The sequence below is a fragment of the Mixophyes fleayi genome, chromosome 3, assembly GCF_038048845.1.
Source record: "Mixophyes fleayi isolate aMixFle1 chromosome 3, aMixFle1.hap1, whole genome shotgun sequence".
Classification (NCBI taxonomy): domain Eukaryota; kingdom Metazoa; phylum Chordata; class Amphibia; order Anura; family Limnodynastidae; genus Mixophyes; species Mixophyes fleayi.
The window spans coordinates 42,278,504-42,305,364 of record NC_134404.1 but is presented as its reverse complement, the minus strand read 5'-3'; the positions used below and the strand labels follow the sequence as shown (position 1 = coordinate 42,305,364).

The window sequence follows — 26,861 nt, the reverse complement described above, 5'->3', positions numbered from 1 at the left end:
ACCCTGCAATGGTACTCCAAGGATTTCCTGAGAAGGAGACGTTTAATACTCACAGACATTAACTCCTGTAATATAGTTCACATGAATATAGGAGACTAAAATGTCAATGGAGATCTATTGCTTGTCATCTGCTGCCCCCTTGCTGTTTGCTGAATGAAGTGCAACATTTGAAAAGAACTACAAAACCTGAATGGTAATTGCCGATTGACTACAAATAGTCAGAGCAGCCATGTTGTGGGCTGGACCAATATTCATGGGGATACAGTATACGCATTCTGTGTGTGCGCACCAGTGAGTTTGATGAAGTGCTAGTTTCCAGCCACCCTCATGAACAATGGTTCAGCCCATAAAATGGCTTCCACAACTGTGACTAGGTGATGGCTATAACTTAATGTAAACTTGCAAAATTATAGAGAGATTAAATCCACCTCATGCAAAGTGAGTAAATCAGAGAGTGATAAGTGTTCAACACATTTGTGCAACATTAAAATGCTGTAAGAATGATCTACAATTTTGTTTTGCAGTTTTTAAGTATGTATTTTGCCCCCCCCCCCCTCACCTTTCTTCATACTGAACCCTCGATAGAAACATTTCATAACTATCCACAACACGCACCAATTTCTCTCTAATAAAATTAAAATACCACAATTTAAATAAAAGTGTCCACCAGGTGGAGCAACTGGCTAACAAATTTAGATAGCGCACAGAGATGTACTCCTTGCGTTTTCAGTGTAATATTACAATATAAATTATTTACACCTGCTACTTCTAGATGCCTCACCATATGCCAATATGTTTATCGTGATTAACAGTGCAGCACAGTGTTAACCAGCAACAACCACTGTTCAATTACTTGCTTCAATATCAACTTCCAATCAGAAAACAAATACTGTTCTACATTGTGATTTCACATCTTGACATACACGGGGACATAGCTTATTATGTGCTGGTTTACAACGAACAAAATAATATATACTTCTCTAATATTTAAACCCTGTAATGTCAGATATATATGTTGCCTATAGGCCATGCAGACTAAACCACGCTAATCAAGTGATTTTTTTTTTTCCCCCTCAAGTTGTTCCCCTATAATTAACAATCACCGAATATTGTCAGGGTCAAAACGAAAAAAAAAAACACCAACATATAAACAACTGATGTTCATAAACATATGTCATTGAACACCACACTAAAAGGGGGCAGATTCAATTCTCTGCTTTGTTATTAAGAACATCACGGACATGCTTTATTTTATTTATCGTTACTACAGTAAAAAGTAATGCTCATTTTTGCTTGTACCTCTATGGCGCATGAGCAAAAATGAGCATTACTTATGTAAAAAAAAAAAATCATGCAAGGTTTCTCGTGGCGGTTCGAGGTACCACGCACGGATAATTTGAGGATTGAATCCCCCCCCCCCCTAAGAATCTACAAAGAGCAACTTAAGAGAAGCTCAGTAGGCAATTTCTTCTTCTCTGTTGGATCATTTCAAATATAAATGTATTTTGTCATGGTGCGTGTGACAGTCAGCAGACATGTCTTACCTATAAAAATATACTTTTTCAGGGGTGTGATGCAGATTTCAATTGAAACATGTTTCTCAGCAATATTTTTTCCTTCAAAAAGGGCATATAGGGCTTTATTTGCCAACAAATCTGAATATATCTGAATAACTGTTGGCCGGTCAGCTCCTAACTGGATCTACGGGTGCAGCATTAATGGGATTCAATTCTAACATTATAATTCCTGCTTGGCGATAAGGCAGAAGTGCACCAATATTTCCTTTACAGGAATCGCTCTCACCCACCGATGTTATCCTACGTCTTATCTCAAACACACGTATACAGAATTATAAGTTGCCAGGAGCCCAACAAGGTCCTATGCTACCCCCTCTCCTTTTAGACGTGTACTATGAACAAGCGTCTTGACGTAGGAAAGAGCCACTCCCTGTCCTGTAAAATAGGCAAAACAAAATAAGCAGTTATGCCTAAATTAACAAGAACACACGCAAATATATTATTTAAAAGTGAAGTGTGTCCATTAAGGGCAGCATCTGCCCTTAGTACTTGACCAGAAGTCTCTCGGTAACAGGTGCTGTACAGTGTAAAGATACCCTGGGGCAGTCACATTCTGCCATAAAGAAATCCATTGTAAAATGGACAAGAGAGCATCCAAATAAATTTTTAATGTGCTGCTGGGGAATTTGAGTTTTAAGTACCTGTGTACTCAGTTGTCGCACGCCCCCCCCCAGCAACTTCTTCACCAGGGACACACAGATGACCTTCTCTCTCTTTTCTAATCCCTCCCTCCCACACTTTAAAGGGGTTTCTCCACCGCCAGAGAACTCTCCATAAGCGTTGGTGCACTCCCCCAAAATAACAATCATGTAGGTGTACCTCCACTGGGACCCACAATGTAATCCGTAATAAGATTTCCTGAGACAAGGGTTGAGGTCAACAGCCCGTCAGACCTTTTAGCCATATTGTCCACTAAACAGCAAAAAGGTCACCGAGCCTAAGATACTACATCATCCAGTATACAGAGAGACTATATAACTCTCAAACACACGTACCGTGTCCCATACAATGGGACCAACATACTCAAAACAGTGATCACCTTTTTATTGCTACAAGCTATGCATCTCGCCTGTGAGGACTCCTGGTTATTCAGTGGCCTAAAAACAAGAACTTGAAAGCACATTAGAAAAAAAGAATTCCCTCCACGAATACTAATTTACTTATTTTTTGATCAAAATGATGAATCCATTTTCATGACCTACTTTACGCACCTTCCAGGTTGGGTAAAGCAAGGACTAAACCGCCCTTCTTTTAGCGTTATCAGCCTTAAAGGGATAACGGTCATGATTTACAGTGCAATAAGAGAGGTCTCTTCATAAAGGATCATCTTGTACGTTAGGTCAAACCTATTACATCAGCGTTATCAAACTAGTTAGGGTACCTGTCAGCTCTATGTATGCAGCAAAACAGGAATGTAAGGAGGAATATTTGGTTTTACAATTAAAAGTATACTGTGTTATTTTTTTTAAATACAGCATAATAAATAAATAAATCTGTTATATGCTTTATATAATATTTATACCTCAGTGCAAGTGTACCGCTCGTCTCTGTACAGTTAATGGCACTGGAAACTACATGCAGCCACGTAATTAGTCTAAGGCGCTACAGAATCTGCTGGCACTATAAAAATAAATGTTGATGATTATGACGACTAGGGATCTCTGTGCTTGCTCCAGACGGCTTATTGTCTGATCGTGCTCTGTGTCCCCCAACGGATCCAGCCATTCAGCCTGAAAGTCCCAACACATACATGTCCGCCAAATATGTCACACAGGGTAGTATGTAAATCTGCATTAACTAAACAACAAGAAACACAAAAAAGCAACATTTAATTTTGGAAACTCGATTGCAGGACACTTCCCTACATCAAAAAATATATAATGCAGTTTCAAAATCACATTTAGATTTTATTTGGCATTTTGTGCGAGATTGCGCAGTTCAAGGCAAAAGTAAGAATACACGATCGATTCATATATTATAATAATCAAAGAACTTTAATTCAACCACTTCAGATTAAACTTTCCCAACATTCCCAATGGTATTATTGAGCGACTCGGAGGTCTATGCCGGATTGTTTTTAATACACTGTCACCTACACATGTTATGATTCTTCTTACAGTTAGGTTTAAATCAGATCTTAACACATATGACCAGCTTAACAGTAGAGAGTCTCTCAGGGGTAGATTTATGAAAGCTTTTAAAAAGGAAAAATGCTGGAGTTGCCCATAGCAACCAATCAGATCCTAGCTATCCTTTATCATTCTAGAACTTGATAGCTAGAATCTGATTGGTTGCTATGGGCAACACCTCCACTTTTCCTTTTTAGAAGTACTGATCAATCTACCCCTCAGTCTCTTAAAAAGGTTTATTATTTCCCATCTGTGCCACTTCACAAGCAGAGAAGCGTAGCTCCAGGATTTCCTGACTGTGAAGCAGTATTAATAGTTTATAGTCCACTGCTCGTCCATCTAGGACATTCGTGTTGACGCCGTAGCGGCTGTATAACAAGCTGACCTTTGGGATTTGCTGTAACTCCTGATTCTATTGTTTGCCAGTGTTCGGAGGGCGTTCTTCAGAGCCAAATGTAGAAAAGGTGGAAACAATCAAAGTGAGCAGACTGTAAACACGCTGACATTCCACGCGGGAAACCCCAGTAAAACGCAGCGTCCGCTCGCTCCCTGTTTGTGAACATTTAACTCCCTGAAATAAGGTCCGATTGTTCCCCTACAGACTGAGCCGCTCACAGAAACACAAGAGAGCTTTGTGTCCATTATCTTTTATGTAGTAATGCAAATGATGGAAATATTAAAACCGGACATCAGAACTACTTACATGGGTAATAAGGATTATTTAATAAGATGGTACAAACAGCAAAGGAAGCAACCAGAGATGAGCAGGCTATGGAAGGTAATGAATGCCAATATCTGACAGCACCAACATATTAGATAAACCTCACAGGGTTTATCAGACGGATACTTTCTGTTTGAGGAAAGAACTCTTAGTATGAACATATATGAATCTAGAAAGTGAGGCACGTTTATGATTAGTAGAACACTGCAAATAAATCTGTAGTCAGGGTTCTCAGTTTTTTTTGTTTAGACACTAGTCACAGTGTAGTTAACAAGATACCATACTGTATACTATAATTATTTATTCCTCCCAAAGGCAGAGTCATGTGGATGCTGCAGAGTCACCAGAGCTGTATTCTTTTCAGTTTGTTTAGCTTAGGGGGTCATTGGTCCCTTCAGAGTCAGTGTAAGGTAACCAAGCTGACTCCATATTGGACTGGGCGGCACCAGAGTCCAACATGCTAACTATGTACTGTTTATCATCAGTGGATTCCTGGGTAGACAAAGTAGGTGTCCACCTTTAGGGCAGATTCAATTAGCCGCACTTTTTCCAGTAGTACGGTAAAAATATCGGCCCATTTTTGCTCTCAGCTCTATGAGGCATGAACAAAAGTGGGCAAATATTTCACTAAAAAAAAAACACAAAAAAAAAACACACACGGTGCCTCCACAGGCACATTTTTTTCTAATTGAAAAACAATGTGCATTTTTTTTCTAATTGAATCTCTCCCTTAGAGAGGTGGAGTCCCCATTCCACTAAATGAGACTTTATAGAGCTGAAAGGTCAATTTATTTCATTGGGTAACTCTCTCTCTCTCTCTAACATTAGAGGTTGGCAAATTATATGGTGGACGTCGAGGACTACATGCGATTTAGTCACTAGAGGCAGATTCTTCACCTGCTGTTTACTTTGCTTAACAACTTAACAAGTTGGACAGGATCTCCTATTTGTAAGACTGACCCATTGAGTCTTTTCAGAATAGAAATGAACATAAAATGTTAGTAATTTATTTTAACATACTGAACTAAACCGTAGTAACGATGCGGTGGGTCCCTGGAATAGTGTGTTACAGCGCTCCTCTATGCCACTAGAGGATACAGGCAGCTGTAACGTTGGTGCCTCTCGTGGGTGAGCTTACCAAGATGCCAGCGGAGAGCCGGTCAGGAACACTGAAAATCAAGGGAGAAATGCTTCCATAAATGATGGACAAGTCCTCGAATGGCCAGTCAGAACCTCAGTGGAATTGCAACAGCAATTCATGGAATCCAGGAACATGGTTTGTGGAGATTTAGAATTCTCCCATCACGTGTGTATTAATCTCCAGAAGACTGAGAATTAGGGTTTTCATGTGAAAGTGAGAAGCAGCCACTTTAGAACACAATCTTCTAGTGCAGTGTTGGCTAACCTGTGACACTCCAGGTGTTGTGAAACTACAAGTCCCAGCATACCCCTCCAGCAATAAGCTGCTATTAGCAAGGCATGCTGGGACTTGTAGTTTCACAACACCTGGAGTGTCACAGGTTAGCCAACACTGTTCTAGTGTCTCTAGCAGACGCTACAGAACACCAAACCAGAAACCACCAGTTCAGCATTTGCCCTTTTCAGCAGGTACTATTCCACAGAGCTTCTTGCTGTGTAGCCATAATTTAAATTAGAGACAGCCTTGGGAGCGGCCCCTTACAAATTACAGTGGCATTTCATGGGTTTTAGCAGTAGTTCCTGCCAAAATGATGAGCAAATGTCTGACAGCGCACACAGAGGTGGAACGGCAGCAACAGATCTAACTAAATATTGTGGTGGGTGAAACAGAACATGTGTAACACAGATCTGTCATACACAGACACAGGAAGGGGACTTGGCATTAAATTAGGGGGAAGTGCGCGCTCTCCCACATTGTGCAGTCAGCAGAACAAGAAAATAAGATCATCATAATGAGGGCTCTCAAAAAGCATTAAAATCCATGTAGGGGCTTAACAAACAGCACTTGTTGTCCTCCCAGTAACAAGCTGCAGCGTGGGTTAGAGGACACGGAGAATGGAATGACATTAGGCCAGGAGGGCGGCACATAGCACAGAGGAGAAAAGATGCACAGTACTCTGTAGGACAAGTGTCAGTCACTTACTGACAAGTGCACTAACTTCTGAGACTGTATTGTTCCAACACCACGGAACACCTTGGTAATTACTCTTATTTACAGTATGGCACGGTTTGGGATCTTTTTATCTTGAATACTTAGGGTTAGAGGTTGTGTAATTTGTTACCTCTACCAAGACAAAAGCCTAGGTAGTTCAATCTGTACAAGGGTAGAGGACCCCTTTAAATGCCTTTATTGTGTACCGCAGACTTAAGAGGCAGATTTGCCCACTATCTATCTGACGAATTTAGAAGTATGATTAATATAAACAAAACATCAGAATTACTGTGTAGGACATTAAGAATCACAGTTGTCAAGAACAGATCACAATGACTATTTATCAAAGATAACAGTGCATGTACGTACGTACGTACGTACGTACATGCCCTGTACTATAATTGTGACCTTTACTACCAGAATGAGACAAAACGTTGAATTAATCACAGTGGGGAACACTATGGAGATATCCATTAATTCATCATCATCTATTTATATAGCGCCAACAAATTCCGTAGCGCTTTACAATTGGGAACAAACATTTATAATACAATACTGGGCAATACATACAGACAGAGAGGTAAGAGAACCCTGCTCGCAAGCTTACAATCTATGAGACAATGGGAGTTTGAAACACAGGGGCATGTGCTACATCATATTGCACAATGGACCAGCTAGAATGCAAAGGTAAAAGCATTGAGTGGGCTGTGTGTGTGGCAATGTTGGTCAGAGGGTTGTTGTCTTGTGTTAGCTGTGTAGAGGGTGGTAATAGGGTAATCTAGGGAGATTAAGGTGGTGGTTGAGAAATATCATTAGCTTGTCTGAATAGGAGGGTTTTCAGAGAACGCTTGAAGGTTTGAAGACTAGAGGAAAGTCTTACTGTGCGAGGGAGGGAATTCCACAAAGTGGGTCCTGTAACCGGGAATGGTAGGATGTGAGAGTGGAAGAGACTCAGCAGAGGAAGAACAGTTTGCACGGAAAACCAATCTAGCCGCTGCGTGCAAAATAGATTGTAGGGGTTCAAGTCTGATTTTGGGAAGACCAGTAAGGAGGGAATTACAATAGTCAATGCAGGATGTGAGGAGTGTATGAACGAAGGTTTTTACTGTGTCTTGTGTGAGATATGAGCGTATTCTGGAAATGTTCTTTAGGTGTATGTAACATGATTTAGATATAGAGTTGATGTGGGGAATAAATGACAGTTGTGAGTCAAGGATTACACCTAGGCAGCGAGCTTGTGGGGTGAGATTTATGGTCATGTTATCAACAGAAATAGAAATGTCAGGCAGGAAGCTTCTGTTTTTGGGTGGGAATATTATTAATTCAGTTTTTGAAAGATTGAGATATACATTAATTGTGCTAATTTATTAAACTTCTGTCCAATACCCATTCATTGTTCCCCAGTTCTTTCCTACTATCAATAGAAGGAAACAGAAGCATATCGTATGTTTAATAAAGCCAATGCTTATTTCAAACTTCTTTAATAGTGATTTGTACAATACTCTAGCAGTCCAACCATACTGATCGGTTTAGACTTTGGTTTGTCGAAGTGCAAATTTTGGACTTGCGCCATATTGTCATGTCATGGGTGCAATCCTTTGCTTTTGCTTTTTTTTACTAAACACAATTGCCTTGTTTAAAGTAATATTCAAATACATACGTAAAAGATTCAGGAACCGAAAATAAAATTTGATCATTTTCGATGCTGGTCGGAGATTTTCCTAACCGCTTGATTTTTGCAAACAATCTCCGTGAAGGATATGGCAGCAATCCTCTGCTGCCCATTTTTTGCAAAGAAAAATGGTTGATAACAGAGACAAACAGAGGATTTTGATGACCCATCTGGCGGATTCAGACCAAATTAGCCCAGAATCTTCATCTGGATAAAGCCAGAGCAACCACCAATGATAATCAAAAGTTGATTGAAACCCAGAAGGTCCTGTCCTAAAATGCAGTTGTCTGTCTCCAGTAATCGGCTGGCCGAACGGAGGCTCATAAGACCCAACCACTTGCCCTGACTGTCAGATCTGTCCAATTTGACTGACCATGGCCAAACTGGACAACACAGATCCAGCCACTCTGCGATCAGGTTACGTGTAGGGCAACCTTTACAGGTATTCTTATACAACTTGTATTTTAAACAACAGTTTGGTGGAACATACATAGTTAGATCTGATTCCAAAACAAAATTAACCTTTAAATCTTTATTTACTTAGCACCTACATATTGTCCAGCGATTTGCAAGGACATCTAAATCATTCACGTAAGTTCTTGCCCCAAAGGAACTTACAATCTATTTCCTTAACAGACACACACAGATCGGTGTTATCATAAGCCAATAAACCTACCAATAAGTCTTGGGAATGTTAGAGGAAACAGGAGTACTAAAGGAAACCCATACATACACAGGGAGGACATACAAATGCAGCAGAGGTAGGGCACTGGTCGGAATCAAACCCATTGCCTGTGCGGCGAGGCAACAATGCTAACCACTGTGCCGCCAAAGAAATTATTTTGGGTCCAGTGATGACGCAATCCAGCAAGTATGCCAAAATCTAGTACTGTCAGTAGCCAACCAGCTGCCTAGCTGAAGACGACTAGTCTGACATAAGCGAAGAGAGCCCCATCAGAGAGACTCTCTCCGCACTCCTGGTATATATTTATATAGGCAGTATACCAAACAAGCAACACCAGACGTGCTACAGACCACATGCAAGTAATCTTCAGGTATCAGAATAGTCTATTCAAGTTTTGGGTAGAGTTATCCTTTAATATGCAGAACAACATGTAATGTCCAACAAGTTTACTTCCCCTGTAAACTACAAATACCGTGAGAATGATCAAAAGAGCTAAACATTGAATATATTTATTTCAAAAGTGACTAAGACTATGGACAATAGTATGTCACTAGCACGGAACACGGCCAAACTTCTGGATCTGTCCAATTCTGCTATCCATCCTGAACACAATGTTTACAGCCATCAGTGTCATGTGGTCACTCCCGGACAAAACTGACCATCCCACTTGTTTTTGTCTTTTATGAGACGATTGCTTTGGGCCTACAGAACACTGAGGCATCAGGTAAGATTGGTTTTATAAATATCCAAGATGAAATCGCTGCCTGCGTGGGCAGATTAGACCTCGGACTTCTAAGTGACATTTAATACATTCAGATAGGTGTCCAGAACATTTTTTAAAACAGAGCATGTAACTTTCGCCTGGTTCTGCCCCGTTCAGTTTAACTTCCAGAACATGAATAATTACAGTACGTGAAATATAAGGGAGATGTACCTTTTCCACCGGATATATGGATGAACGCTTCAAATGATTTCCACTCTTAACATGAGGTCCGCACACCTGTGAAAAGACATATTTTTAAGACATGTATTCCAGAAATATTTGTCAAAGACAACAAAAAGCATTGAGTCTATTACCCATCCCCCCAAAAACAGTGTAAATAATGCAATATTTAACAATAATCACTCTCAGTGTTAGCTAAATGATATATTTTGTTTATATAATCGTTAGTCAGAAAAAACCATTAGCAGTCCAATAGATAGGCCATCTCTATAGCTTGCATGTTAATGGAGCAGATCAATGTAAATCAATACCTTTAATCCGCAGATTTTAATTCAGCTCCTTCTTTTGGTTACAATAAAATAGCTATATCCTGATGCGTGTGCTGCAAGCTGTACAATGCAGCCACTTGTTCACACGCTGAACACTAATTCACTCAACGTCCTTCCATAAGGGGGGGGGGGGGGAACGAAAAAATAATGTCACCAGGAGGAGGATCAGTAGGTAACCCTAGTGACAATCAAACAGTCCCAATAGAAAGTGCTTGCCTATGGCAGTTACCATATATGGTCATGAAATCTCTCACATGGCACTAGAATCATCCTTTATCAACTGAGAATCCATGCAGCATATCAGCACACACAGAAACAGCATCGCACACATGGGGAGAGGCCCGCACATCACACACAGCAAAAAGGACAATGCCCAGTGCAATTGGTGACTAAGATGATATGATCCCAGCCTTGGCACAGAAGATATTCCAATGCCCATTTACAATCTTATAATCGCCATAGAAACAATTGAGAATGTGCAATTACCATCTCTGTAGTCAGACACAAGCAGTCTTGCTGCCGTCGTTAGCAATGCGAGTCAGGGAACACGATACACTATCCATCTGGGCTACCTAAGCCTGCCGTGTACAGACAGCTAATACCAGGGGGCTCCCAGTCATAATTAATTAGCAGATCATTAGTGTGCCGTGTAAGACGATTCCACCTCCAGGAATCTATAGCATTTTATGTATCCCATGCTCCATCATTAGGCTACATTTATATACCAATCGCTTATTGAGAAACTCCATTCTGGGCTGAAGGCAAAAAAAAAATATATATCTTTAATGGCCGATCAGATAACTTTTCAAAGCCATTTAAAAATAATGGAAACTGTACATGTTTTCTAGTTTACCCAAAGACAACATATATGCATTGACCAAAAAAAAATAAAAAAACATCTAATATATATAAGCCTAGCGGCGTGTGTTAGTGTGTGTGTGGAAAAAACTATTTTCTCAGAAAGGACTCATCCAATTGACCTAAAATTTGGTATACTGACATTATTTGACAAAAAAATTATAATAGTGAAGTCAGTTAACTTCCATCATCCCCCCTTCCCCCGTGGGAGGGGTAGTAAAGGCTAAATTTACCAGTGAGGGCTCAAACTCTTGACCGTGTGGGTATTTATTTATCAGAGTCTGTGTTTGGTCATGGACAATTGTATGTCGCATTTTCACGAGTACGGAGAAGCAGTGATGTGAAAGTGCAGGTTATGAATACTGCCCTTCAAGAAGACTGATTGAGCACAGCGATAAGGTGTTTAGCAGAAACGTTGTGTATCGAGAGGTTTTAGAACAGTAAGACGATGGAGATTAAGGATGTGGCGATGAAGATGAAGGATGAAGTGATAGAGAAAGAATGATGAGGTGGGTGACATGTGGACAAAACCACGTTAAAAAAGGGCGCTTGTGTCGGGAAGTAACGCTCTTCCCTGAGGAGGGCCTGGGCTAGCCCCAAATGCATGACAAGAACTTTTTAACACCTTAAGTAGCTTGATTTGACTAGAATGCATGAGTATCATGCACGGGTTAACATATAATATAATATATATATATATATACACACACACACACACTAGTCATAGCACTATAAAGAATTCAGCACACACACAAAAACAACATATTTTTTGGTTTATTTATTATTCTGAACAGGGCAGAGGTTCTTGACTTTTTGCTGTAGTATTACTCTTGTTTGCGTTCTACAGTTATTACGAGTGAGGCAATATGCTTTATATGCAAGCATAACGAAGATTGAAAATAAAAAAAATCATTATTTCAAATGACCTATGTGCTGGTAATGAAGGGAGGGAGAGAGTGAGGCATTTCATCTAGTATATGATACACAACTAGAACACACTGCTCTAAACCAATAATACATGTCAGATTACTAATAGGTTGCAGCCCCTTGTAGATGTGTAACACCGCGGTACATCCATAACCGTGTTCTGCAGCTTTGCATGCAGTTCGTATTATGTGCAGCAGCCATAAAGGTGCAAATGTGATTCATCAGATGACAGAAACCCTCAGAGAAAGCATCACACAAAGCAACGATTTTACAGCAGGGTGATAAAGCCACAGCCCTATCTACATACTTTGTCTTAAGGATGCCACATTTCTATGTAGATGGTGTAAACGTTACAGGTATGTTCTTACACGCCTATGATATCGAAGCGTGATCACTTATTACATGGGGGGGGGGGGGGGGGGAGAATCGGGGCACAGAAAAAGGTCACAGCATAGTTTCTACATTTGATTAATAAAGGAGAAGACAACACTATTTTAAACAGACCATCTACTATTTATACACTGTATTAGGCCTATTGCCTGTTCTATACTTTGCACGAATACTAAGTAATGGAGCAGAATATGTAATTATGATTTTAGAATGTTCTGCATTTTGCCTTTGCTTGTTGGATCTCTACATTTTTTGCCCACTGTACAGCAGAATTTGGAAGTGCCTTTTAAATAATATTAATAATCTCATGTTCATTTACAAGGTAACTACCAATGCTGACAAGACACGGTGCAGTACATTAACTTACATTAATAAGATCATCAAGACACACTAACTTTCATAGGGGGTCAAATGTCAAGGTCACTAGTAAAAGGATTTATGTAATGGGAAATTAAATGTACTACTTAAAAGCCCCCTTACAAAGACAATAAAAGTATGGCTCATGAAACAAGCTGAAAAATTTATGATTATATGAATATCCTCTAGACCAGGGTTTATCAACTTAGTTTTTTAAATCTTTACACCTTAAAATGGAGTCAAGTATCTCCTAAAGTATGTAACATTATACAAGTACTCATTCTGTGTATGCTTTATTTATTTTTACTTTAAAAAAAAACAAAACAAAGTGTGACATCAATGATCACAAGCATACGCAATGCTGAGTAATACATAGGCATGTACAACAGTACAACAGACAGACATGCCTAACTAAAGAATGGATTACGTAAACCATAGTCAAATGTAGAAACATGAGGAAAGGTGTCACACATAGGGGGACCATCACTGGCTAAACACACAATACTCCATTCAGGACAGAATAAAAAGCTGGTTACAGACACCAATGATTACCATCATCACCATTATTTATATAGCGCCACTGATTCCGCAGCGCTGTACAGAGAACTCACTGACATCAGTCCCTGCCCCATTGGAGCTTACAGTCTAAATTCCCTAACATACACATACACAGAGAGACTAAGGTCAATTTTGATAGCAGCCAAGTAACCTGCCAGTATGTTTTTGGAGTGTGGGAGGAAACCGGAGCACCCAGAGGAAACCCACGCAAACACGGGGAGAACATACAAACTCCACACAGATAAGGCCATGGTCAGGAATTGAACTCATGACCCCAGTGCTGTGAGGCAGAAGTGCTAACCACTTGGCCACCGTGCATCCCCGAGATTCCGTCTATAAGTGGCACGGATGGCAGCCCACGGACCCTTCTGCTATTGCTGGAACCAGTCAGTGATGGATTCAGGTTACAGGCACCTGACCAATAGGACTGCTATATAACTCAATACAGAAATGGTATTTTCCCATTGGGGTGGGCATAAAAACTTGGCATAAAAACTTGGGACTTTCTAGAGCCCAGAGAGGTGGCATGTCACCGGAAGCCAGCTGATCCAGCCAGGGTACCCTAGTCTAATACGCTGTAAGTGCCTCTTCGCTTTCTACACCAGGCTAATATGTGGTATGTAAAACCTAACTCATCCTTAATTTAAATTCCAGTACCCCTATCCCATCCCCAATCTCCCCCCCTAAATGTTTGTGGTCCCGTGATTTTGAAACTCAGGTACACATGGCTTTTTCAAAGGGTCACATAAATCTTTGTCACTCATTTCATTTTCATTAAAATCAAATTTTACGACCCAACCCCCCCCCCCCAAAAGCCTTGTTGCCCTAGGCTGCAGCCTAGTCAGCCTACTGGATAATCAGGTCTTGGATTCAACTCTCCTCTGATAGATCACTGATAATAATGACCTATTGCTAGCCAGTACGTCAGCTAGCGTTGGATCACAATTACAAGAAATTGCAGTGATGAGATGGATTGGATCCTTAGTGAGCAGCTGGGAGGCAGAAAACCTGTTACTGCGGCTTTTGAATACACATCAATATTAGCGTTCCCTAGAGTACTTGCTCACCAATCAGTAACGCCTACCAAGCTTTAGGCTTTCATGCACACCCTACTCTACTGCTCAGAGTGATGCAACAGAAGAACATTTAGCATTGTTATAGACAGTTGTAGGCAACAGGCCACCAGCAACCTAACAAACCCCTCTATACCCTGCTCTGACTTATCCTCTGCTTTAGGTTATAAAGACCGATTGTGATAGGCCGGTCTCCGCACCACGTGACCACTCTGCAAAATGCTGGGGAAAGGGGGGAGAGGAAGCACATAATATCGATAGGAGGAGGAGTGCAGTCTTTATATAATAATATTGAGCTATGCACAATGTAACCAGTATGAAACATTAACTACCGACTCATTGAAATGCAGCCGTTGTCTAGTAAACCAGCCACCCACAGCTCCAGGGTGAGTGGCAAGCGGAAACTGAAGCCCAGCGTATAGGAACCACCTAATGATAAATGAGTCGCTCCTAGGCCTTCAGTTCAGGTTTTCTCCCTATTGTTCCTGTAACAAGATACATAGGACATTTGTAAACACAGGAAATCATATATCCTTTTGGTCCACGATGAAGCAGCTTAAAGGGCAAGTAACCACTCAAACGTTCCAATCTCTCAGTAATAATCTACCACAGACCGTATCAGTGGTTTTTAAAGAATAAAAGAATGAAAGGCAAACATGGATTCCTCAGACAGATATGACAACCTAGGCACAGTATATCTCTGGATCACTTTTAGTTTTTAATGCACACAAGCACAGATTAGAGGTATGCAGTATGTTTAAATGAACCATTTCTTTGTTTTACTTTTTTACACTAGGGGGTAAATTTAAAAAACTGCGGGTTTGAAAAAGTGGAGATGTTGCCAACAGCAACCAGTCAGATAATAGCTGTCATTTTGTAGAATGTAGTAAAGAAATGATAACTAGAATCTGATTGGTTGCTATAGGCAACATCTCCACTTTTTCAAACCTGCAGATGGATAAATTTACCTCCAGGATTCTGAAGCGATTTTCAGTAGAAAACCTTTATTCTGAATATATCAATGGCAATATAGATTTGTAAGTCTTCATGACAATGAAATAGGACTTCTCCTATGCCTGAAAAATACCCGACTCACAGGCGTTTCATACAAGTGTTTTTCATGATAATGTGAACATTTGTGAATTAGAGGATAAGCACACATTTAAGGATTTTTGTTTTCTTATTTTTAAAACTGTTTAACATGTAGCAGTTTAAAATGTAGCACATGCCCTTGTGTTTCTAACTCCCATTGTCCTATAGATTGTAAGCTTTCGAGCAGGGTTCTCTAACCTCTCTGTCTGTATGTATTACCCAGTGTTGTCTTATTAATGTTTGTTCCCAATTGTAAAGCGCTGCGGAATTTGCTGGCGCTATATAAATAAATGTAAATGTTGATGATGATGAAAATAAACCCAATTAGTTTTATTTTGCAAATATAACCCCTATCCTACTTCGAATTATTTTCTAGATACACTATGCTACATACTTCTGTATAGAGTTTTCTTACAAATTCTCCACGCTCAATGAGCCGGGGATTCTGGGTGCTCTGTGTATTCCCACCTCTGCATTCCTAACCCAATGTCGTTGGATTTGCACTGAGGGGCGCCTATAACTTTTCATGCTACTTCTTTCAAACTACCGCCATTGGCAAGACGCTGCCCCAGATAAGGACAGCTTTCAAAACTGTTCTGTAAACTAATTGCATTGTTACGCGTGTAGCCGCCATATTTCACAAGTGTCATACGATATCCAAATCATCCCAGTCCTATCCCCAACCTAACCACACAGCAGAATTAACTGACCATAGTAATTTCATAGACTACACATACCATAAAATATGACTTATTTTAGACAAAAACAGCATGGAATGGTAAAGCAAAATCAGACCCGAATATTGTATTGCCTGAACTTCTCTGAAGCGCGTTTCGCCAGAAATTTCATTACAACTTGACACACTTCTAGCTGTCCCCTAAACGGACTTCATTATGTGACCGCAGGAGTAGTGGGAGAAACATGACATATGTTAGAGAGTAGAACATCTGAAACCACCAGGATCTGACAGGGTTACATGTTATACCTGACTGAACGAACGGCACGTAAGTCAGGAGCTGCCTGACATTTCAACCAATCCATCAACGCCTGTATCTTAGAACACACTCACCTGAATTCGCCTCATACGACTGTATGTGCAGTACAGATGGTTTGCAGAAACACTAAGGGGCACATTTAACAAATGACGGTATTGCACTATCGTGCACTTACCGTGAAAATAGGTGAAGGAAGTCTGCAATTGATATTTATGACAGCTCCATTCGACTGTTCAATCTTCAAAACCACTAATTTTCGCTGCAGTTCGTTTTTTCTAACAGTCACCATTCAACAGAATGGTGACTACTCCTGGCCGCAATCTAACAAGTCCCGAAAAAAACATTTTTTTCGGGAACTTGTCATGTTAATGTACGAAGCTGGCGTACATGAGGAAATCTAATGCTGTCAGCTCTGCTCCGGAGAGCAGAGCTGGACAGCGCATGTGTGGAGGGATCACATGATCCCTCCCTGTCACTCACAGCTCTCTCTCTTCTCAGTTCTTGGAACTGGATATGCGCACTTGAAGAGTGAGGAGAAGACCTGAAGACAGCGCTTCCGAAGAGGGGGGTATGTTTTTTTTTTTCACTGAAACAGCAGTTTTTCGGAACTGCTGTTTCTCTGCACGGCTGTACATAAATGTGAGAAGTAGTTCAATCCTTATCATTGCGATAAGGATTGAAAACTACTTTACACTTTATGTGAATAATGATAAATGTGCCCCTAAGGGACATAGGAAAGATATCCAATCAATATAACTGTGAGCACAGGATTAAGTCATTTCTCCGTCTCTGCCGTTAGAGTGGGAGATCCGTTTAATGTACAGTAACCAGTACTTTATATTTGTATTCGATAGCATATGAAACCTGCATGCTTCAAGCTTGTTCCAGAAATGCTTACTTTGACCTTTGTTCATTTTCTTTCCTCTTTTCCTGCTAGTATAATTTGACTAGTGCCGGGGACATCTCTATGCAAAGCAGATCACATTGTAATTGTATATGCCTGGAGAAAACCATGTTCACATACACAAGCAGGCAGGTGTAAATGGTACATGACCTTCCCGCATTAAACATCTTTCTTACAAACTTAATAGATGCATATGATAAGTGACTGGTGTCCTAATTGCTGGTCTTCCCATCACCTGTTCTGCCCATATAATTAAGCGAGAGATTGCTTATTAAAAAGCATCACAGCTCTGAAAATAATGTACTCCCACACAGAAATACTGCTGCATGGGGAAGACAAAAAAGGCTTATGCTCGTTAGATATATTAAATAAAATTAAAGATTTTAAAAAAAAACAAAAAAAACATTTACTACTATAACACACTGACTGCCGTTTTCACACATACCCGTGGCACATTGGAATCGATAAAAACCTCAGACGGTCTTATTTCATATTGGTTACACCAACGCAGGAAGTATTTTCACATGTGGTCAACCACATAGGACTAAAAAGTCACAGCTTTTATAAGACGTAGGTGCTTAAACTGGTATTTTCTCATAGATTTCTATAAACAGCATTGCTTTGTGTGAAATGCATACGTCATCATTTAAAGGTGCAGTATATTTGGGTCATAGAATAGTCTATGGAGGAAGATATATTAAATAGAAATTTATCGGTAAAAAAATAAATAAAAATAAGATACATAGGGGCATATTCAATTGCTGGCGTTACTGCCTAAAGTAAAACGCCATTACGGTAATAGTGCGCGTAAATACCGTTATTACGGTACCTTTCCCGCTGGATTTCAGCTCACGGCTCAGGGAGCTGCGAGCTGAAATCCTGCTTAGTATTACCGTAATATTTTTTCCCGCGGCGAAAAACGGGAACAATTGAATATGCCCCATTGTGCCTTAAACAAAAGATAATGTAAGTATCTGCTTTTTCAGGGTTTTGTTTATGGTTTACCAATTACCCCTTTATCATAAATTCATGTTCCTCAGATGTTAAATGGCTAAAGTGGGTCAGATATATGATAAAACATGATTACGGCATAGCAGCTATGCTACAAGTGATATCACTGGTCATGACAATGAGTGCGATTCCACCAATCTGCAGAGCATGTTAGTTAGTGACAGTAGTACAGTCTCCTAGCTAATGCTCTGGCTTTTGCACTGCCTCAATATCACACAAGAAACATTCTGCCTGCATTTGCATACATTTAAAAAACCATCAACAATCTATAGGTCTATGTTGGGCAGTGTCAAAAGGGGGCGTCAGATGACAACAACTGGATGGCAAGAAAATCGGTGTACAGAAGAGTTGAACAATTTCCTTAGAGGTACATGGGAGTAAAAGGGAGACTTCCGTTCTCTGCAGGAGAGCTTCCATATGCAGGATCTTCTAAGCAGAAGGGCTCTGGTTCTGGTGTACTAATAGGCCTCATTTACAGTTATTAGTAAATCCAGCAAGGCAGGAGATCCTGCCTTGGTAAAACCATATTGTGCTGCAGAGGTGACCAAATGTGAAATTTGGGTAAAGATTTGGAATGAGGAGGGGGCATCCTTGTTAAACTCCTAATTGCAGTGTGGAAATGAAGCCGCCCAATATGTGTGGGATACATTCAAGAGCAGATAGTAATTTCCTTGCATAAGAAAATAAAACATCTTTTATAAAATAAACCTGCCACCCAAGGTCTTGTTATCTATGTGAAAAGAGCACATCTAGATCTCATATTAGGCTACAAAGATGGCATTATTTTGGATTGATATGTGCATTTCTCACCAGCAATGTCTAGAGCAGAGGATATAGCCACCATGGATCACACCCCATATAATACACTAATAACCTGAGCGATAAGACTACCACATGCAGATCTTCCTGGTTAGTAAAACAAAACACACTGACTCAGCGTAGATTACCCCACTGGGATCATTGCTACACATTATAGATGACTTGTTGCGTCATTGTGGTGACACAAACCACAACCAGTCATAAAGCAGATAATTGCTCTGAAATTAGGAACAATAGGAGCACTTTTAAAAAAGAAGGGAAGTCTGGTCATATTTAGAATATTGATGCATCGCTGCTAATTGGAATAATGGGTTCATGACCGATTTAAGAGGACTCTTCCAAGAAGTTTATAGACTTGAGTAATGACTATAGGCCATTTCTTTGTATATGTCCTTTGGTCACTGAAGAAAACAATATATTTTTAACAGCAGTACTTGACAAATCCCTGCAGCCTGGTAGCCAATGTACCAAAAAAATAAGCCAACTGCAGGCACCTAGGATATCAGAATAATTCTATTTTTGTTGATGGATGCACATCTTCCCTGGCTCCTTAAAAGAGACTGCTGGCTACCAGAGTTGGCTCTCTGGCTCCTGAATTCTGCAGTATTTTGTTCTTGGTTTAAAATATAAAATGTTGCAGCTCTCTTCCTGATTGAAGTGTTGCCAGCCAACCAATGTTGGCCTAACATTAAGACCTCACAGGCGTTGGTGACACAGGTAGGTCAGCAGTCAGGTGCGCTTCAGAAGAAGGATTCCCAATAGAGACCAGGTAAGTGGTGGCGAAATTATTATTTAAAAAGAAAGGGGATCAACGGAAGAAAATTTATGTAAATGTGGTTGGACAATGATCGGCCTAATGTGTGGTCATCTTTAGACCTCCGTATTGCCCAAAATTGGTCTAGCCGCTTGGCCAAAGCACTGAATTGCAAGCTCTCACTCCAATTGACCAACCACATGTTACCTCCTCCTCCCTTATTCAGTCCCACAAGCGGACAGGCGCCATCACATTCATTTCCTGAAATACTATGTGCTGATGTGAACACCACAATAACCTATAGAATAGATCTATGCCCGCCCACTTATAAACTGAGTACATCCTAGATGTGCAACGTGTCACACACCTCTAAGAAATTCAACAAGTATAAAAGGAAAGTCTAAAATGTATGTGTGAGAGCTTTGGAATTGTATATGTTCCTTATTTTGTCTTACTGATCCTATGTAATCCAAATATAATGATGATTTTATTCACAAACGCTACCAAAGACCAATCAACATCACAAATATTTATTTATATAGCATAAGCAAATTCTGTAGCACTTTACACTTGGAAATAAACAGTAATAAAACAAAACAGGGTAATACAGACAGACAGTGAGGTAAGAAGTCCATGCTTGAAAGTTTACAGTCTATGGGTCAATAAGAGTTTGATACATGGGGTTAAGTGCTACATATTGTGTATTGGTCCAGCCAGGTTGCAAAGATAAAAAAAGCTTTGTGGGCTATATGATCCAGTCACACAGTAATGGTGGTCAGAGCAATGTGTGAACTGTGTAAAGGGTGGTAATAGGGTAACTTGGGGAGATACAGAGGGTGGTTGGGGAATTTTATAAGCTTGCCTGAAGAGGTGGGTTTTCAGAGAGCGCTTGAAGGTTTGAAGATTAGAGGAAAGTTATTGTGCGAGGGAGGGGATACCACAAAGTGGGTGCAACCTGAAAAAAGACCTGTAGCCAGAAATGAGAGGATATGATGAGAGTGAAAGAGACGCAGATCTGGTGCAGAACAGAGGTGTTGAGTTGGGAGATATTTTGAGACAAGTGAGATGTATGTTGGTGCAGTTTTGTTGATGGCCTTGTATTCAACCCAAAAACAAAACAATCTTGAACATTACCTCTCCAGTTTGGACTATTAGATAGTATCCAACACATATAGGATGGATAGGGGTCTGTGGACACTTAAATTACAGGAAGCTGATCTGCTATAGTTTAGGAGATCAAAGTGAAGTAAGCCAATGTACACCTGGTCAGTGACAGATAAAAAAAATGAGATATAACAGATGACCAGTCTCACCATTACACCAGTTTTCCTTTGTGAGGATGCAATACTATCTCAATGTCATGTCTCTTCCACAACAAAAGAACTAAATCTGTCAGTAACCAGGGTGAAATGTGAGCTGCATAACTGTGTAGAGAAAAGAATAAAAATAAAAGGGGTCAGCAGCCTATTATTCTTCTAAGGTTACTAAACTATATCTGCTTTAGTGGTTCAAAAGATCAAGATACCCTTAAAATGTTGTGCAAAATGAGACATAGTTGGGAGTCTACAACTATGAAATTAAGAGTGGCTCAGTGATTAAAGTGACTAACTGGCATGTGAGTGAATAAATTGGTATGTGAAGGTACAGAGGAGTTTACAGCAGGGGGCGTGGGATATCCCTAATATATCTAGTTGCAAATGTCTCTTACACAACTGTTGGCTTTTAACCTTCACCCCGTTTCCTGGCTTCCAGACAAATGCCTGATTCACTGCTGCCCTACAGTGCCCCTAGTGTTAGAGCATATGTTTACATGATTTAACAGGAACTTATATGCTAATGACATCCAAGCTCATATTATTGCATGTAAAGACATTGTAATGCAACTTATAAGGGGGGGTGGGGAGGAGATAAAATACAATATGTAACAGGAAAAGAAAAAAATATATTATCTCCCTAACTTTGGACTACAAATGCACAGGAAAGTTCACACCTACAATAAACACGATATTAATTGTAAAATACACGTTTGGCTATTTTTCTACTATGCCTAGCAAATATATATATATATATAATAAAAGTTACTCCCAGCTATACCAACGCAGGACGGAAATACGAGGAGCGAGAATTGATCTGGTTAGAAAGAGGTGAATACTGTCTGCAAAACCAAATAAAGGGCGATATATCCATCACAGCACTGGGGTCATGAGTTTGATTCCCAACCATGGCCTTATCTGTGTGGAGTTTGTATGTTCTCCCTGTGTTTGCGTGGGTTTCCTCCGGGTGCTCCGGTTTCCTCCCACACTCCAAAAACATACTAGTAGGTTAATTGGCTGCTAACAAATTGACCCTAGTCTGTGTGTCTGTCTGTGTGTGAGTGTGTGTCTATATTAGGGAATTTAGACTGTAAGCTCCAATGGGGCAGGGACTGATGTGAATGAGTTCTCTGTACAGCGCTGCGGAATTAGTGGCGCTATATAAATAAATGATGATGGTACAGTCCGACAGTAAATGTCTTGGAATATATACAGTAAGATAAATCAAGAATGTATGGGACAAACAATGATGTTAAGACTACGATAAAAAAACAAAACAAAAAAAAACACACATAAAAAAGGGCAGTTTAGATGCACCTGTAGATTCTTTCCTGGCATCAAATTCTATAGCCTTATTTCGAGGTAGAAGTAAATCCAGGTAGTAGGTGTAATTTTGCACCTTGGCAAAAAAAAAAAAGACAGATTGAAGAGTTGCCAGGGGGCATGTCCTAGTACAACGCTAAATCGCAACGTTAAAATAAATCTGCCCAGCATTTATGCGGTATATGCCAAAGCAGCCATGCCCCTTGCATCGCAACATGGTTTGGTCCATGGGCAAATTTATACCCTTTAGCTAGATTTAAAAAGGAGGCCCTAGGTTTCTATGAATAGAATTAGATTAATTACAAAAAAAAATTCATACACAGCAATATAATAAACAGAGCGGAATGAGAACAAAACATACAACTAACTCCCTACTTAATGCGCTGTGTACAGTTATATTTATGTAGGTTTGTATTTTGATAATGGGTCTGCTTTAATAACAGCTGGAAAACCACATATTGCTAAACCTGAATTATATCCACTGCATGGCCAAATACAGCAGAGGTAGACACATTTTTTCTAATGAGCCAGGCAGATTCTGGTGGAGCTGTAGACAGGCAGCCAGCCATTTATACAATAAAATAGGAATGATGAAGTTGTTAGGATTTTTGCAACAATGACGTACAGCGTCTCGCTAGTAAAAGCAGAGTTGACATCACAACATGTATTTAAACAAACAAAACTACTCCAAGCTCATTACTTTTAAAAGCCGAGTCTATGAGTCATCATAATATAGTAACCATGGCTTTACCCATGTACGGTCTATGAATCTTACAATATTGTGATCTTCACCCCTGGGTTAAGAACAGTGACACGGTGCAGGTTTACATCTGTGTTCATCCAACTAGACGTTGTTAAAGACTCACAAGCAACACTTAAGCACAAAAAGGAAGAGAAGCCAAGGATCCAGTTTTATTGAACGAAAAAAAATAAAAAAAAAAACATCCAGAGGCTCTTTTTATATGCAGTTTGGGCAGTCCATATAATTACCCCATGCTAGTCTGCAAATAACAAAAAATTTGCAATGAGACAATGTTGGCTAACCTGTGACACTCCAGGTGTTGTGAAACTACAAGTCCCAGCATGCTTTGCCAATATATATAGCAGTTTATTGCTGGAAGGGTATGCTGGAACTTGTAGTTTCACAACACCTGGAGTGTCACAGGTTAGCCAACACTGCAATAAGACCTTTTAATTATATTCCCACACAGTTAGGCTACAGGGGCAATTAACACCTGAAATCAATCCACTCATAATAACAAACAAAAAAAATGTTGGCCCCCTGTATTGGCCTATGATACATAATGGGAGTCTGGCACATTTTTACCAAGTGAGCCCGGGACTTTTAGGCACTGTATGCAATTAAACTTTTGACAGCTGGAACAAAGAGAAAAGCCTTCAACTAAGGTCCAGAGCCAATTGATTATTCAGTAGAAGAGACATGATCCACAGATGCAGACAGCTGACATAATGTTTTCCTACTCTTCCATACGTGCAAGTATTATGATGTGAAGGGAAAGAAAATGATGATGAACATTTTCTAAAGCAAGTAAATAAAAAATGTTTATTGAAGTAGTTCAGTCATTGTCTGAAAAGGGTCCAAATTAGGAAACTAGTAAGCGCAAGAGAGTTTCAAATCCCAGTAACAACTAGAGTCACTGGCTGAAATTAGATGTAAATTTGACTATTAAATTTCAGCGTTTGGGCAAAGCTGTCAGCACCATATCACATAGTACAATTAAACTTTTGAGCAATCTATGGAAACAAAGTGATAGCACTACAAGCTTTACTTTATTAAACTCATGGGCACAATACCCACGCATATATTTACTAGTACACAAATGAGGGCCTTGCACCCCACATAACCCTTGACACAAAGAAGGCTTTAGATATTCAGAAATGCAAAACAGTGAATGGACAGGGAGTGTTACCAGCCTCCCACCATCTGCTGTCACTAGTGAAAGCATTATCCAGACTTGCAGAGCAAATAAGTGACAGAACAAGAATGTATCCCTAGCACATAACTGCAAAAGGAAGAAATACAGGTTTTATTATAAGCATCATTACAATGGCATGGGCACACACTTTATGCATTGAGCGTGACTTGTAATGTAAGATCATCACAGATCTAATCAGCAATGTGATTAGATTAGAAATGTCATACGCACAAACTTCCTTGTACTTCATTCTACTTTCCTTGGGGCCAATTATGATTAATATTAAATACCACTAACACAAAATAAGTGAATGCAGCAGTTTCCACGTGTTCACAACAGTCACTTATATACTAGCTCTTCAGCACAACAAATGACTAAAATGCAAGTTATTACTGTATATGTAGTTTCCTTTTTTTCCCCCCACAGTCTGCAAATAAATGCATAAACAGCAAACACAACAGCAGCTGCAGTGCACAATTATCTCAGTTGTAAATTGGAAGTCTAAAAAGAACAGAAAAGCAGGTGATGGACTTTAATTACTACATTTGTCACATATGAAATGTAAACACAAGGTTGGGTTTACAAAATCAAAAGGTACCCGGCAATAATTACAGCATAACCTGCAATTCTTCCACTGAGAATTAAAAAACAGAAAACAAAACAGCGGACAGAATTCAACGTTAAGCTAGGTACACACTACATGGTTTTCGTCCAATAATCGGCTCAATCAGCCGACATACGACCGCTCGTTCAAAAGTCGGGTCAGTGTGTGTAGTGACACGATGGTCAAAAGTCTGCCCAAATGGACGATTGTCGCCTCATCTGGTTGGTCGTACCGTTTAATATTTTCGTTCCAATCTCGTTTCCGCTGTGTAGTGTGTATAAACTTCCGACCGATACACAACAGTGAGTACGAAATTACAATCATTGCCCACGACAACATGGCTGTAAAAAGTCGCTAAAGGGACGTCCGCTCTTCCCTTTATCGTCCTAAACAAGGCTAGTGTGTATGCAGTCCATGGACCGAGCGATCGGAACATTGATCGCATGTAAAATCGATCGGCATAAAAAGTTGGTGGCAAATTCTGTGGTGTGTACCCAGCTTTAGATAGCAAGACACCAAAATGGGATGTTATTGTGACGATTAAACACTGGCTTGGGGCTAATCCCTAAAACAATGCAAGGACCCATTCAAATAGGACACTAGTGAAAGGACAGATGGGAAGTACAGAGACATAAAAGACATAGGAAATCACATTTATGTATTTATGAGTACACTTACACATGCTAATAGTGGAGGACTTATGAGCAGGGTGACAGGGGGGAGGTAGGGACAATAATAATCTATTGAGACTATGATAGAAGATAACTGATAAACAGATAAGGGATGGAAAGGGGATGCTCATATAAGGCAATGTTAGGAGTAAGGGATATATTAAATTCAGGATTTGGTTCTGGATTCCGGTGAATCCTAAAGATTCAGGTTTGGCTGAACCCTCAGGATAAAACCAACTGAATGTGATCCCTTGATTGCACTACCATCATAGTGAACAAGATACCTATGACTTTCAGAATTAAAATTAATGATCACATTGTATCATTTAGACACATTCCTCCTTAATGTGAATGCAAATTAGGGTGCAGTAGCCCCAGATTTTTTTTTGCTGGTGAAAGGACTTTGTAAACACTAATTGTGAGCATCACTAAAAGGAACATCCTTTCAGGCAGCGCCGGCATACACCATAGCGCTGTACAATAAAGCATGGGATTATAAGATACTGATCATGAGGACATGGGGAAGGGGTCCACACCAAGGTCCTGACCATTAACCCCTGCAATGCCGGCGCTGGGAAGCAGAGCCCCATGTGTGGGTGGAGCAGTGGCCGCATCCATGATGCGCTGCCCCCGGCACACTACTACCACACGGTGCGCGGAGGAACACAGCGGGCGGAGGGATACGGTAACGCCGTGGGAGTGACACACACACATCAGCCGGGTACTTACTGCTCAGCCTTGCTCTTCTTGTCGCTGCAGCTACTGCTCGGCTTGTTGCTACCGCTGCTGTGATCTACAGCGTTCGCACATGCGCAGTGATACCAACAGCTCTCTCCCCCTCCTCCGGACTGAGAGGAGACAGTGCCGCTGCTGTGCGCAGGCGCAGTCAGGGAGGGGGTTGGTTGTGGGCGGGGCGCGGAGGCGTTGCGTCACGGGTTGCTAGGGGGATTTGGTGCTGCAGGAAGCAGCTGTGCTGTCACTCCACTGTCCCTGCTCTTGTTGTGGAGACATTTGGGCAGTGGTGATGTCAGCTAATACACACCTGATTCCTGTCACAGTGGGAGGGGGAATGGGGGGTGATTGGGGAG

At 40.4% G+C, this 26,861-nt stretch overlaps 1 protein-coding gene across 7 annotated transcripts in view; it reads right to left on the bottom strand.

Moving 5' to 3' along the window:
* Nucleotides 1-26,632, bottom strand: part of CYRIA (CYFIP related Rac1 interactor A) — a 53,511-nt gene extending 26,879 nt beyond the window's left edge. For 6 of the 7 annotated variants that reach the window (XM_075201407.1, XM_075201404.1, XM_075201409.1 and 3 more), the window contains exons 1-2: nt 26,503-26,632; nt 9,850-9,915 (exon numbers count right to left, since the gene is read on the bottom strand). The gene's annotated coding sequence lies outside the window, so the exon portion shown is untranslated. Of the gene's footprint in view, nt 1-9,849; nt 9,916-10,169; nt 10,252-26,502 lie in introns of those variants that run through there. The other variant, XM_075201405.1, reaches the window with a different exon arrangement.
* Nucleotides 26,633-26,861: the final 229 nt, after the last annotated feature.